This window comes from Anguilla anguilla, chromosome 16 (assembly GCF_013347855.1).
Source record: "Anguilla anguilla isolate fAngAng1 chromosome 16, fAngAng1.pri, whole genome shotgun sequence".
Taxonomy (NCBI): Eukaryota; Metazoa; Chordata; class Actinopteri; order Anguilliformes; family Anguillidae; genus Anguilla; species Anguilla anguilla.
In genome coordinates, this window is record NC_049216.1 from 24033469 (window position 1) to 24049784 (window position 16316).

At 40.1% G+C, this 16316-nt stretch overlaps 1 long non-coding RNA gene across 1 annotated transcript; it reads right to left on the reverse strand.

The window, feature by feature from the left end:
- Positions 1–921: 921 nt before the first annotated feature.
- LOC118214963 lies at positions 922–2772 on the reverse strand. The gene is made up of 3 exons (XR_004762733.1): positions 2702–2772; positions 1193–1286; positions 922–994 (listed from the first exon to the last, which is right to left on the reverse strand). It is a non-coding gene; the product is annotated as an uncharacterized LOC118214963 (long non-coding RNA).
- Positions 2773–16316: the final 13544 nt, after the last annotated feature.

Here is a 16316-nt window from a genome sequence, read left to right on the forward strand (position 1 = left end):
AGCTAGTCTTTAGTGGCTCCAAGTGGTTACCCATGGCCTTCCATGATTCAGTAGTCGCACTACCAAGACAGTTCTCTCCGCATTCAATGTGAAATGTGAGAGGTCACCTCAGACAAAACTAAAAGCTTTCATGTGTAGACACATGGTGAACAGAAAGGGCTTTTTCTGTGTGGGGTATCAAAGTACCTTCAGACAAAGGTGGGGCAGGGGAGGGGGGCAATATGGTACATCTTGCAGCCCTTATTTCAGCAGATTTGCAATCACTGCAATCACAACCAGACACTTCTTCTCAGGGTCCTCCAGCAAGACTTCTGGGAAAAGGCTCATTATTTCCCTACTGTGCTCATGAAGTTGCATTGCTTGAATTATCATATAATAGGGTTGAATTATCGCAGCATGGCTTGTTAGCACAGTGCTAAAATGGCCTCTTGAACACATTTGGACTTTCAATGAATTACAGGAGGAACTGACAGAAGTTTCCCCTATAGGTGCAGCCACTGTGATCTCTGAGGTCGTTGCCCTTACACAGATGAGGGCAGGGACATGCCTGTTTTGACTGTAGTGCTAACATATGCGAGCACATAGTTTGGTTTTGCCATTTAAATGCTCGTTTTGCTTCCTGGGTGAAGCACTAGTTTACACTAATGAAGATAAAATATGATTGTTAGGCTGTTATACATTTATAAGTTTGTTTCAGAGGGAACATGGCAGAATAACAAAATTCTCACTTTTATTTATTTAGACCTAAATATAATAGGACTGCCAATTAAAACAATTATTGGTTGATTGTTTTCCATTGCTGAATTAATCGTTGGTGTAATCAGGAAACTTTAAACCTGTGAATTACCTTCTGACATAAATATTTCTTGAAATACAATGATAGATCTAGGTCTGCTTCAGAAACCTAGAGTTGTTTGCTCACCCTTGCAAGCCACCTGTCTGTCTGAGTCCGATGGGTCTTGGAAGTTTGTCCATTTTTGCATTGTCAATCCACCTGCACAATCACAAACATGCTCTCAGCCACAAGTGTTGACACAAGTGTTAATTTGTTTAGCCTCTCACGAGCAAATTAGGCCTGACTAGTATACACTGGATCTCCTGACTGGAGTCCAAATGAAGCTCAGTGCTGGTCATCGTGAGATAAGTGTTCTCTATTACAATAAATACAACATGGCTACCACTTTTTCATTACCTCCAAATCCTTTCCTCAGGTGGACATGTAAGGGCATGTCCCGGAGCGTTGTAGTACTCAGTGCCGGGCTCTCTCTTCAAGTGACCTTCAGTATCTGTAAATATTTAATGCACAGCAGGTCTCACAAAGCTCACAGTGTGGGCTATCACTCCATACCTTTGCAATCTCCCAGATTTAAGAATGTTAGATTAAAAAAGGTTTAAGCGGGCCGCTGGGTGTATCATTCGGTTAAGGCACCACGCTGTGGTGCACGGATGAGCCCAAAATCTGGACCATGCCAATGCTGACTGTGGTCAGTAGCTCTACAGGGCGATGCGCAATTGCCGATTGCATCATTCAACGTATCGGAGGGTTTATGCCTCAATATGTATGCTGATACAACATTCTTGAAATTAGTATGTACTCCACAAGTTTATGTGAATTGGTGCCAATAACTGTGTATTTACACTGTAACTGAAGAGGTATGTATGGTGGAACTACTGTGTACATAAACATTTTACATAGCACTTGCAATTGTTAAAGTTGTGTTTCAAAACATAGCTGAAGACGACTTCTTGAAATATAGCCATAAATTACATTTTTAAACACTATGTAACAATGAACATATACACAGTAATCAGTAATTACTCATTTGTAATTTCCTTTGTAGTTACAACGTGATTGCACAGATATTAATGGCCCTTAGTGTAAAGTGAGATCATAAAATTACTACCTGACTGTGGCAATGTACACATTCGTATATTATATTTTGGTATACATATAATATATTCCTTATTTTTGGACTTCTCATTGTTACAACAATGACTCTACAATTACATCATGTCTGACATTTTTGGGTAGGAGGATGCTCTTCTGTTATCGCTGCTGATTTTATGACCCTGCAGGAGTCAGTGTCTAATTCCAGCTGCACCGCTGTTAAAAGAATAAATTGCGTGTTGATGAAGACGGGGTTCGGGGTGACGCGAGCGCACAGAGAGCTGCAGGAGAACAAAGAGAGAAACTGGGTCACGCTGCCCACAGAGACTTCGTCTGTGCCATCCATTGATGTGAAAGAGAAAGGATTTTGGAATGTTGTAGGTGTGGGCACGCAGGAGCATTATAATACAAAGCCATGATCAACCAGTATGTATATGATATTACCGCATTACTGAAAGGCTGTGGATTCAATACTAAGAATTACAGGAGCAATATACCACATGTGGTGGATGACAAAAGACAAGCATTCAAGTAACATCTGTTCATCTGATCTGAGTAGTTTCCTCAAGGGCAAACACACACACACGCACACTTATCAGGACAGAAAACCTGAAACTAGAAAATGGCAATTAGATAACTAGGTGATATTTGATGAACACTTTATGTCATTCATAGGACCAGGAAAAGAGATGGGTGAGTGAGAAAAAATGTTTAAATGTGAGGGAAAAGGTAACAGAAAATATGTTTGTGTTCAGAGCTCAGCCTGAGAGAGGGAAATCTGGGACCCCACCTGCTTGTTAGGTAGCCACCCACCTGGATTGCATTTCTTAATCAGCTCAAGGTCTTAAATGTGTGCCTCTTTTCACAGATGTTGACTGTGACTGAAAAACAGAAACCACACAGGAGCTAAAGTGAAGGAGAGAGAGGAAGAAATGTATCTCAAAAATCCAATTTGTGGCTGAAAATTGTTCTTTTGATTTGGTTTGTGCTTTGTTTTCTTTGTTGTTTTAATTCATAATTTGGAACCAGAATCCTATGAGGAGATCAGAAATGCATGGTTTTTGCTTTTTTCCCCACCTGTGGCCTTGTGTGCTTTTCTCAAAGATAAATAAACATTCTTGTACACACCACAAAAAAACTGTTACCAGTCCAGCTTTATGGCTGGTGACAATGTTGTCCAAACTGAATCCTGTTAAATAATGTGTGTGGTAAGATGCATACTCCTCAACCAGAACCATAACTGCAGTGTTAACCTTAACCCTAATAAAAACTCTAACCCGTATCATTACCTTATCAGAACACTAACATTATCTCTGGCACTAGTCATAACGCGAATGCTAATTGTAACCCTTATGCTAAGCTTTGCAAAAACTGTGATCATAACTGTGGCCCTAACTTTAACCCTTACTCTAACCTTACTATAATTGTAACACTTGTAACACTAATTTATGATGAAAAATGGGTTTCAGTGGAAAATCAGCAAGATATACAAGAGTAGTCTTAAGTGAAAAAAAATAAAAGCTATTGAATACATAATTTTCATTCAAATGAATAGGAAGTCATGTTTATTTAACAATCAATCAACTAACTCAACAAAAATGTGTTTGATTACATTTATGATGAAAATCTACAAAATACGTAAGACTCTACTCTTATGTTCAAAAAGTGAAAAAAGCAAGTTCAAATATGCAATTATTTTCATTCCAATGGATGGGAAATCATGTTTGCTTAACAACCACAGGGAAATAAATGAAGGAAATTGAGTCCAAGAATTTATTACTTTAAATTAATATTTAGCAAAGTCTTAATACCCAGTGACTTGATTGTTATTTGGTTATTAAGTCTCTGTTGACAAGAGCTACTAAAATATTTAGCATAAAGGAACTGTTTAATGCACAATTCTACTTCCTCAATTGCATTGGAAGCAAAGCCACTCTGGTTTAGCTTTTATGAACTTGATAATGGTTGTAATTATGAAAATAATGACTTGTAATGGTAAGGTTGTGGGCTTGAATATCATCTCACGACGGACATAGTCTTAACCCTGAGCAAGTACTACCCTGATAATAAATAATGCAAACAAAGTTTGTCATTGGTAAGACTGCTGTTTAGCGGTCTGTGATACGAGTCTTTTAGATTGTTGCGGGGAACTGAGGGGATTAAATTTGTATTGGTACATTCCTACCCAGCAGCTGCTTTTTTCTCTCTCTCTCGCACACAAACACTTTTTTCACTCCAACACAAACAAGGCACATCTCATTCAGCACCTAGATATCTTGTTTAGCAGCTAATTCATAGAATCAGGTGTGCTAAATTAGGGTTGAAATGAAAACCTGCATCAAGTTTTGTCAGAAAACACATTAGGTCTGAGTCTTGGTTTCAGAAGAGGATAAATTGAAAAATAATCCCCTCAACATAGGAATAAATGTGCCGAAACTCGAAATCATGAAGATGGCCATTGAGGGAGAAGCACTACCGCTTTCAGTTGAGTCAGCAGCCATTTCATGAATAATTGAGTGGCACTCACATCCATGTCACTCATTTATGAGGGCATAGAATGTCCTCTCCCATTGGCTGACAGGCTACCTTAGTCTAACTAAAACTATTGTTTCACTTGCTTGTGGTGGTTTGATGATAATGGCTGTCTAGCTCATATGCCATCGTCTTTATCACTGCTATGATGGAATCCATCTGCCAGGATATAAAGTCCCTATATTATTTTCATTTAATCAGATTCAAAACCATTATTATACTCAGCAACCATGAATCTAATAATTTAGATTCAGAATCAAAAAAAATGTCAGTACTAGCTAGCTTAGATTTGTTACGATAGCATATTATGATTAAATTGAATCACTGTAATTTTTAATTATGGTTTCATCACAATTTTCCAAACACAAAAAGGATTTAAAATATGTTCTTGTCTGCACTTTTCAGCGAGGATACACATGGTACACGTGGTATCTTGCTATTATTTATTGTTTATTAAAGTAACTGGCCTGCAGTTTGAACGATTTTAAAAAAGAGGAAAGAAAGGCGTGTCCAAGGACAATATATCATGCAAAAAAATAAATAAATCTTAATCACAGCATTAAATATTTAAATTAGATCAGATAGATTATCATTTCTGAAATATTGATGATGCTCATTGAATATTTATGAATACATAAAATGACAGTCTACTATTTTATCCAATTTTATCATAGACAGATATAAGCTCTCCCTCTCTCGTAATCCTGTGGCCTACTTTATACCTCAAGCAAACACAAATACAAAGATTAAACTGGAAAAATAGATACGAACATTTTTCCAGGTTGTACAAAAGCACCAGAACATTTTTATTTTCCATGGTAACTACTGCAGGAAAGTATCAGGGAAGTCTATCAGGATGGAAAGGACAAGGAATTAAAAAAATATATAAACTGTATGGTAATATGAGTTGGTATGGTAATAATGCTGCTTCTCAGCATGCCCTGCTCTTGCCGTTTCCCAGCTTAATGGGGATTAATGATCTGCACTCCAGCACTGATATTTATACAGCCTAAAAGGAACTTGCTGCTGTTACAAAATGGGGGCATCCTCTCTGGTAATTATATATTGGTTCTGTTATATTTCTACGTTTGCATTAACTACCACCCCAACCAGAGGACCATTAGCCACAGTCACTCCCCTAGGCCATGCTGGACACACTGACCCTGAGCTGACAACTGAATCTTCATCACAAACCTCTCTCTCATTTCTTAAACATATGGTGTGCAATGTCAGTCAAATTACAAGAACCTTGCCTGGAAATTTCCTGGCACTGAGCCCGGCAATGCCCTGGCCCATGCCTCACATTAGAAGCACTGGCTGGATATTGGTAGAATTCCAAAAAACGGAAATCGAACGTAACCCCATACTACCTGTCCACTCGTCCTACTCATCTTATCTTGCCACTTTCTCAATAATTTATTTTAAGCAGGGTCTCCTCCCAACATGGAAGAAGAAAAACATGGAGAATGTCTAGAGGCCGTCACATTCCTGACAAGCCTTCTCTGACACTCTGAGGGGTGACTTAATCACAGAGCAGTGGCACACAGGCTTTGTCCCACCGACAGCAGCTGACACGCTCTATAACAGTGATTCCATACGAGTTTCCACACAAACTTTTCCTCATTCAAATGCACATCAATCAGCAGAAAGCCTCTGTGCAGAAAAGTACAAATATAAGAGGCCTTGAAGCCATATAAATTGTCTAGTATCCCATATATTACCCTGTAAATAGCTAAAACATTAGCCATGGAATGTGTGTTTGTTAATAGAGATGAGGTGAGTCCTCTTCCCCGACCAGGGTTTTCCTCTTTACATTCAGCCCCGGCAAACTGACTCCACCTTCGCATTTATTATGACTTTATTTTATCTCTTATTTTCTCATTGAATCATCCTGCATTAGTGCTTCAACTGTTCACATAAAGCCTTCTTCAATCCAAACACATTTCAGATCAGATTATTTTTCATAAAACCTTCACAGCATCCTATCCAGTGAGGTTTTAACTGAGTTTAAGAATTGCTTTTCAAAGACAGAGTTCTGAGGAATCAATACACTGGCCTGCATGGGAGAGAGACTCATGGCTGGTGTGTCTGAAAGCATATGCCCTCTCCATCTTTCACAGGTGAGAAGTAGCTGCGATATGAGCAGTGGGGAGTGAGAGATGGGTATTGTGATGTCACACAGCATGCTTTGTTCTCCCACCCCAGTTCCATGTCTTTGTGCATAACAGAAACATATTTGCCATTCATACTAGCATGTCTGTTTCCTGCATTTCTCTGATTTTTTATGTAATGCTTACACTGACCATGAAAGGGATGAAAATCTGGGGATAATTCGTCACACTACACCAGCTCTCCATTCGGCCCGTGGAACCCAATATGATACTGCTCATATGGTCTGCAAGGTCAGTTTTTCATGACAGGGCAAATCATAAGCGAGAGGTCATTGTGGTTCAGCAGTTATGACTAATAGCCTGACTGTCACAGTGTAGCCAGGCAGAAGCAGCTGAAGCCCCCGCAAGTGAAAGGGCTGTAAAATCTTATATATTATTAATATTATTAGAATATACCTTGTTATTTAAAATATACTCTTCAGAAAACAATTGGTACATACAGTGCATGGAACAGCCCTGCGTCTGCGTGTATTTGCAGGCTGACGTGACGTGTTTTCAGCTTCTTACGAATGTTTTCGGTTTGATTATCAACACGTGGAGATGGCTGGAGATGCCCTGCCTAATGCTGCCACTCTTCTTTAACCTTGAGCCTAAACGAGCAAAACTATTATTACTGTGGCAGTTGAACATCATTAATTCAGCTGTAGTCTTACATGGATGACTGCTTTTAGTTTCAATCCTTCATTATCCACACAAAGAACATGAAGAAAAATTAAAAATCCAAGACCAAAGTAAGCTATTTGTACTATATCTGAGAAAAACCAGCATTTCCACATAAAGAATTGTGTCCTGGCAGAATTTTGGCCAGTTCTATAGATGAGTTTACAATAGATGAGTTTGGAGCCCAGACAAGGCAGGCTGAGATAGGTGTGTTTAATACCATAGCCAAAAACTCTTATTCCCAGGTAGGTAGCAGAGTCATGTTGACACATCATCAATCACACAAGAAAATAGGCAACCATTTTACCCTCCCCCTGTGAACAAACTCTGCATATAATCAGCATCACTCACTGCAGCCTCTGCAACGCAGGAATAATAAAGCCACAAGCATCAGGACGTCCTTCACTGACACTGACAAACAAATGCAAGAGAGGCACTCATGGGCACCACCTGAAAGGTCAAAGTCTACAGGTATAAAGGTCAGACTCCATCAACCTCAAAGCAAGTTGCCATATTGGGTAACACAGAACTGCATGCATTGAGCTGAGGTATGTCAGTGGAGCCCAGGCAACAGCAGTGTAATATGTGCAGTAGTAGCAGCAGCATTTGCAGCTGTGGTGGCTACATCGGTGGTATTAGCAAAAGCACCAGGAGCAGTATTTGTCGAAAAAGCAAGAATATTGTGATAAACTAGTGTCCATTGAAGATGTAAGATATTGATTTTGTTGATGGAACAGCTGAGGCCATGCCTCTTCTAGTTCACCCTCTGTCATCTCTCAGTATCAAACACAGGAATCAAAAGGGAATAACTCAGTGAAGTACACTTAATAGTGCTATGAAAACCAGTCAGCCGCACTGTGCAAACTGAACAAACAGCAAAGGCGAAATGAAATGAAAAGCTATGTAAACAGCATACATTGAGAGGCTGACACCAGCTATTTAATGAGTGACCGTGGCTCTGTGTTAATTCCCTATTACCTGTGTCAGATATAGCTTTATATTCCCCAACATGGGGTCAGGCTGTTTACGGTAAATCAACCCATGAAATGTTTAGATCAGCTTCACCCAACCAGTAAATCTGAGTCATACTTTCTGCTTCTAAAATCTATTGCACATTTTCAGATCATCCTCAAATCTTTATGGCGCAGACAATCAAATTCGGCTCCCTCCAATACAGGAAAAAGGTATGAAGTATGAAGTGCTGTAAACAGTGGAGGTGCTGTCTCATCCTATTTCTCCAGTGTTTCTCAATAGCATCCCTTTGTTTTGAAATCACACCAATGGAGAGGTGAGTGGTTACCACTCCTGTGTGACCTCCCTTCCCAACATTTCGGAATTCACTCTTTAGACACGTGTACGGTGAAAGACTCCACATACAGCCATGATGCCCCGAGCTTCTCAATGAATATTAAAATTTTACCCACAATTATGTGCACACTATGCACTCAGGTTATTATAATCATAGATAAAAGAATAAATTGCATTTATTGATTTAAGAAAATCTTAGTGGTGAATTAAACCAAGAATAAGTAGTAATACAATAATCCCAGTAATACAAATTAAAACAGAAAAAAGTGATTAAAATTATCGTATTTGTGATCCATCCAAGAAAAACTGCACAAAAATGCACTGATGCACCAAACCATTTCATATAACAAGCCACCCTCAACACAATAGCAGCCTGTTATAAAATACAGCGAAATATATATTCTGGCAAGACAGTCTGAAAGTTTTCCCTGATTTAGTTTGAGTTGTTAATGGTGTACTGAGACATGCTGACCTGGTTTCATTCTCTTCTGGCACGTGGACAATTTTATTTTGTATTATTTTTTTTGGTGTGAAGGGATAATGCTAAGCCGCAATGTATCCATTCACTTTAGGAAATCTGACAGCCCACCCGTCACATCCAGGAGCTTAGACGTGCCATGCAGAGAAAGCACATCTACATTTCATTATGCAAACACTCACTGGGGAGGCTGCCCTTACTCTTTGTGAGGGGCTGTGACTCCCTGGAATTCCCACAAATACCAATTTATCTGCAATCCCTGCTAACTGAATGCAAAGCCTTAAATTGTTAAGTTGACGTCCCTATGTGGTTTTAAAAAAAAAAAAATTTTCCATTTTCCACATTCAGGACATGGTAAGTGAATAGTGCTTATTATGTTCTATAATGTTTTTTTTAATTCATTAAACTTTTTTTACACTGTTTTTTGTACACTCCATAAAAATAAAAATCATTGAGTTGGAATGTTTTTCACTGCAAGAAATGCAGATGCAATATGTATGCAGTCAGATGCAATATCTATGAGGTCATTCCTGAGCTATGGATAAATACATAATATATGGATTGGGGTGTCTGCTCTATAATTTAAGATTTTTGAAAGAGGTCCCATAGCTCATCAGAAAGGCAATCTGTATTCAAAAGAATAGAAACAACTTTCCCTAATGAGAGCTTTGGAGCATGGAGTCGAAGGAAGGCTGTCCCCAAAGCCAGCGGGAGCCCAGTAGGCTTGAAGCCTCAGCAGTAATTATTCAGGACCAGGAACACAGACAGCCGCATCTTGTGGGGTGTCATTGTTAACAGCAGGAGGCCGCAGGAGTAAACCTTGAAGACGGCTCTGAAGAGGACAAGAGGCCCTCTGCAAGGGCCTGTGGAGGGAGCTGTAAAGTCACTTTCAGTTAGTCTTGAGTGACTTTTCACTATGCATATGCCACCCCCTGGAGAAGATGGCCTTCGCACACTGACAAGTACAAAGGAGTTTGGTGCTACAGGAAAATTAGATTGCATCTTTGTCATAAATAAACGACGGGGATAACAGTTTCACTGAACTTGGGCCATTACAGAAGATGTGTATCAGTAAATCTTTATAAGTATTAGCTGAAGTATTTTAGCTATTTCCACCTGCACCACAACAAGAGTCTGTGAGTTTACAAGAAAACTGCATTAAAAAGCATCTTGACCCAAATAAAATAAATAAATAAAAAGAACAGTACCCTTTTCCCAGAAGGAATGGCTGGGTCATTGTAATGCATGGGTTGTGTCAGTCTGACAGCAGCGATTCCCAAAAGTCACTCTTTCACTTAGTGATGTGTCTCTGCTGTGCCTCTACAGTACAGCCGCTGATCTGGTACACAAATAGACTCTGGACTATATATATAGTCCGTAGGTATTCGGACAGGGGAACTCCTTCTTTTTTTTTTTTGCTCTATACTCCAGCAAATTGGATTTGAAATGAAACAATGAATATAAGGAATATAAAGTGCCAGCTTGTCATATTTAATTTAAGGGTATTTATATGTATTTTGGGTGGTTTGTGCAGGAATTACAGCCTTTTTAATACAGTATGTCGTTCCCGCATTTTAGGGGACCAAAAGTAATTGGACAATTAATTGACTGCTTCATCATTGGTTAGCAACGACACACAGAAAGCTAACAATAGGTCAATGTATTAGTGAGCTCCATAATGTTTAGGACAACTCTTATTTTCCTCCTTCATTTGGTTCATTACTCCATAATTTCAGATTTGTTAATCAAACAGTTCACATGTTTGTAGGCACGGCTGTGTCAGTGACTATTGTTCATATTGTCCAAGACTTCATCCACAGAACTACAGAGGCCACACTGAAAGATGCTAACCACTAGTTAGCCACAAAACCAGGATGGCAAGGTTACAGTTTGCTAAGAAGTACCTTAAAGAGCCTTCAGAGTTCAGCAAATAGCTCTTGCGGAGAGATGAGACCAGGATATACTTGTATCAGAGAGACTGCAAGAGCAAAGTGTGGAGCAGAATTAATTCTAAAGGATACAGAACCATCTTATCTGCTCAACTTCAAGCAAATGCCTCCAAACTCATTGGACGGCACTTCACCCTACAGCAAAACAATGATCCCACACATACTGCTGTAGGCCTGGCAGAGGATCACCAGAGAAGATACTCAGCACCTGCTGAAGTTTATGGGTCACAGTCATTGCATGCAAAGGAAACATTATGGTGCTCTGAACTGGTGTAAAAAGGGTATAAAAAGTGCTGTAATTTCTGCATGGGGAAACCAAAGTGTATAAAAATACCCTTAAATTAAAGCTTAGAATGTGCACTTTAACACGTGAATTGTTTGAATACAAAAATACATATAGACACAGAGCCAAATAAAATAAATATAGATACATACATCGACGTACCGGGTGTGTGGCTCCATTTTACATGCTAGAAAGGGAGGTAGGAGCATAGGTGGCCACTCTGATTAACTAGTCGTGGAGCACTGTAGGCGGGGCTTGACCACACGTTAGTGTGGACTGATGTGAGCATTATCTCCTCATCGCCGAGGCTCTCGTTTAGTCCGCCACTTCCTTCCCATCAACGCTGGGCTCCCTTCATAATCAGCGCACATGCCTCTGCTGTGTAATCACGTTCGCCCTTTGGTTCCCCTTCAGAAGATCTGTCATCACTGCAATCCCCTACTCATTACCCTCCCCCCCCCCCCCCATGCCAACTGCTCACATTTTTTCTCAGGGTAAACATTACGCCACTCTGACAGTATGGATGTTAAACACAAATCCACCACTTTGCTGAAAATGTCAAAATGTCAGCTCACACTGCACAAACTTCTAAAGAAAAGGTGGGGGGGAGGGGAATAATGGGGGGGGGGGGTCTGAAGACTGAGAACAGAACAATTCTTCACACCTGATCCTCTACATATGCACTGGCCTTTATCTGTATTGACTGTTCTGACAATAAGCCTTTCAATGACTGCCTTGACTCATCTTCATATTTACAAAGCTGAGCATGATAAAACAGCAAAGTATAAAGCATTCAGATGAACCACTATGAACACAATTTTCACTGGTGATCACGTCTGCGAGAGCAGAGAAAAATAGCCTCAGACTCAACGCCCCCTTCACAGCATGGATGTTAATAGCAAATTCAGCAACACATTTATCAGTCTGCAAGGGGCACAAATTACATCTGTAGATTTCCTGTGAATTAACTGCAGAGTCAATGCTGCGTCCACTAGAAGAATTATGACGCAAACATATTTGTTTCAGCAAAATGTATTGTTTTACGTAATGTCATTTTATAAAAAATCTGCCAGCAACATATCACCATGCAGTGATATAGCATTCAGTGCAGCCATTAAAATCATTTTCTCTGTGTGTGCACCTGTACGATTTCTGCTGTCACCGTTTTCTTACCTGGCTCTCCTGTTCACAGCTCCTTCAGAGGAAAATGTTGGTCTAATTAGTGTTGGCGACCCTTGGAGGCATGGATTTTAATGTTTTTTTAGGTTGTCCATTAAAGGATCAGTGAAGTGAAAACTTTTTAGAATGACAGCAACATTTTTTATTTAAATTCTCAATTTTGGTTAATGAATTCAAATTATAATATTTCTGAGCAAATGTAGCCTAGAGAGAAAAGTGAAGTTTGCCCATTTGAAGCAAGAATGACACATTTTCGATTTGTCACTGCCAGAGTGGTTATTTTGCAGTTGTAATATGCACGACATTTCTCATTGGTGCCCAGGGACCGCGACTCTCATTGACAGGGAACATACTGCCCTCCACTGGCTGGTCAAGGAAGCAGAAGAGTCTGGAGAAAATCAACCAGGTTGCCAGACTTACATCTCATGTGTATAAATATACACATCAACTGGACATACGGAAGCAAAATTAATGGATTCAGGATGAATGGTTCCATTAAGTGCATTTTGGGACTGTCAAGAATAAATAGCTCCAGTTGTGATACTTCAATTCCCTTTTGCTCATATTAATGATAATGCATGCTCAATACTTACATTCTAATGCTTCAGCGCAAGAACAGTTGCTGAAAGGCACAGGCGGTTGTGATTAATTATTGTGAGAGGTTTTTTCCCTAGAGAACACCAGCATGAGTTTAGCAGAATATTTACATCAAAAGTACTTAATAATGTCTTTGCCAGTGTCACAAGTGGATCTGTCTGGATGAACAGTAGCACTTCTTAAAGATGTAAGTTGCGTAACTAAACCTAAATTTAGTCCGTAATAATGGAAGGGAGTGAAATGTCTTGTTCAAACAACATGTGAAAAAGTTTAAAGTACAGTACAGTTCACAATAGGGACAGGAGATTTTGCACGAAACACAATTCATTCAAAAAGTTCTCAAAGAAACAGTAAACGTATTCATGCTCAGCACCTGCCTTAAGCCTATTCAGATTGGATGGCCTTTTGTGTTGGACAGGCTTAAGTGGCTCAGTCAGTACTATTTTATAGTGTTCCTGCATGCATATAAAAAACAGGGCTTTTTCAACCTTAAAATCACTGTATCATCTTAAACTCATCCTTCTGACGTAAAATTTTGGGCATTTTTTGTGCTGTTAATTTCCATAATGAAAAATACAAAACACTTTGTGCCCAAGTGTAAGGTGACCTTGGGTGTTCAGAAAGGCTGCAAATCAAATAAAATGCATTGTTGTTCTTAAAATACCATTTCATACTTTAAACATAATTACTAGTATTAAGTATTACACCATGTTATACTTTATACAAAGCATTGCCATTGTACTTTGGTAGAATGGTACCAAAATATAAAGAGATATAGGGTTGTGTTAGTCACATTTCCGATCTGATCCAATACTGATCTTTTTAAGTAACGCTTTTGAATCAAACAAAACCTTGTAACTTTTGGAAACTGGCCAGTGTTTGGATTTAACAGATAAGGGAAGGATTAGTTATGAGTTCTGGTCCCAAGATTTTTTCAGTTTGTCCCTCCTCCCTGGTATCATGGGCTCCCTTTGTACTCAGGATCCCGAATATGAATTTAATGTGAAAAATAAATGCTGACTAGCATTAATGCAGACATCTGGCTGGTTAATTTAAGCCTGACCATTGTCATGTAAGGTAGAAATACACACAGATTATTAATTGCTGTGTCCCCAGCATAATGGTGGAAATTACCTTCATTCTCTCTTAGGCTGCAGATTATGCTGACGTTTTTGTCGACTAGCATGACTGTTTTGCACTCAGATAGATTCCTGGACTAATTACATCTCAGGTTTCATTAAGACTGCATGCACATTACATTACAGGCATCATATCTTTATGCATTTAACATAGTATCCATTTATACAGCTGAATATATACTGAAGCAATGCTAATTACCTTGCTCAAGGGCCAGTTCCTTAACCATTATACTACACTGCCACCCCTACACTATTAACTTAAGCTAATAGCTATGCCTAATAGCATGTCAAATTCCTTACAATTATAAAGCACTTATGGTGTACATTTTAGAAAGCACAAAGGGGAATAGTTAACAATTTGGATCACAAGACCTGTCGTTACCCTACATTATGTTGAACAAACTATTCATGTGATGTTGGATTTGACTCTACATTGGATGTCTCCTTCTGGACCCTAAAGAGCTGCTTTACAATGTACCTCAGTAGAAGACCTTATCTACAAAGACACACAGGAAACATTTTACATATGAGCCTAATACAAGGACACTCTTTAGATACTACAAAATGAACCCCTGAACCCCAAAAACAGTGGTGAGAAAAAGCTATAGTGGGAAGAAATCTCAGGAGGAAGCCAAATAGGAGGAACCAATACCTTACTCAAGGGAACAATTTTAACAGTCTTCACAGTATTCTGGTGACCTTCTGGTCCAGTTTCTCACCCACTACGCCCCAATACAAATATGAATAAGGTGGTATCTAATGGCACCCTGAAAAGGAACTTGCAGCAGCAGGTGATACCTCCACCTGATTCAGCAAGACAGAATTCAATAGAAAACACGTCATCAAGAGTCAGGGACCTGAAATAAAAATCACGATCACGTCGTGTTTCTCAGAAAAACTGCTGTACGGCACGTTTGGGAAGCCGGGAGCGGAGGAAGATCAGCCTGGTCTTTAACATGCTGTCAGCTCCCTGCGTTTGACCTGCACACGGCCGCAGCTAACGAGGCCTCATCAGCCCTGACTGGGAATCACGCTAATAAGAGCCTGGCATCAGCTCCGCTGTAGCGCTGCTAGACCCGCTGCTTCTGACAATTCATCAGCCTGAACAGCACGTGCTCGCTCGCTCTCTCCCTCCCTCACTGGGAGAGCCGCTGACCGGGGGGGCGTTTCCCCCCCTTTTTATGCTGTTCCATTTCTGCTGCAGTCAAGAGCCTGCGGGGAACGATTTGAATCCACGCGCTACAATCAGACTCCCGTCTGGTTTCTGCAGAAGGCCCGAGAGACTGAGGACTGCGCCCTAACGTTGCGTTAACCAATGGGCCGACACTATGGAAATGCACTTCCGAGAAGACGTTCCCTTTCTCATTGACTTTCCAGCACACAGAGAGACAGCCGACCGGTGACAAATTCAAGCACTAACCACAGTACAGTTCCCTCAAGGGAACGATGCTGCTCTATACTGCATTACACTGTGCCCCACAGAGACCTCTGAAGCCTTACAGTGCTAAGAACCCCACTCCTTCACTTAATGGATTCTCCCAGGCAGAGATGTTTCCCCCGTTAATCACTCGTTCACATGACCACAGTTCACACGAGGGAAACAGGGATGATGAGAAAGTTCTGTAGCAGGAGTCCCGGATCCTGTCCTCTAGCGACTGCTGTGCTTTCTGTTCACTTGAACAAAGAGGTCACTCATAGCGACATACCTACTGCACCCCTTCTATAGCCACTGTGGTACATGCCAGCCAGGACAGTAAGACTCACGTTTGAGGACCAAATGTCATCCTGCCCACAACACAATCCTGTACTAGTGACCAGAGCCACCATATCGCAGTCAACCAGTTCCTATTCAGTATTATAGGGATAGATAAGGCCTGTTAAAATAGCAAAACTGAATTAGATTTTCCCTTTCTTTCTAGTTTTAGGGCCAGACATTGAGTCCAGGTAGCAGTCTGAGTCAGTGGCATTTGCTATTCATTGGTCAGGGTCCATACACAAAATTGATAACTGACATTAGTATTTTGCATAAGTTTCCACCAATGGAAATGCACATGCTACATTCCATCCAAATGCTTTGGTTGTTTTAGTTTAGGTATGGTAGTTAATGCAAACTGGTCCTCTTCCTCAAAATT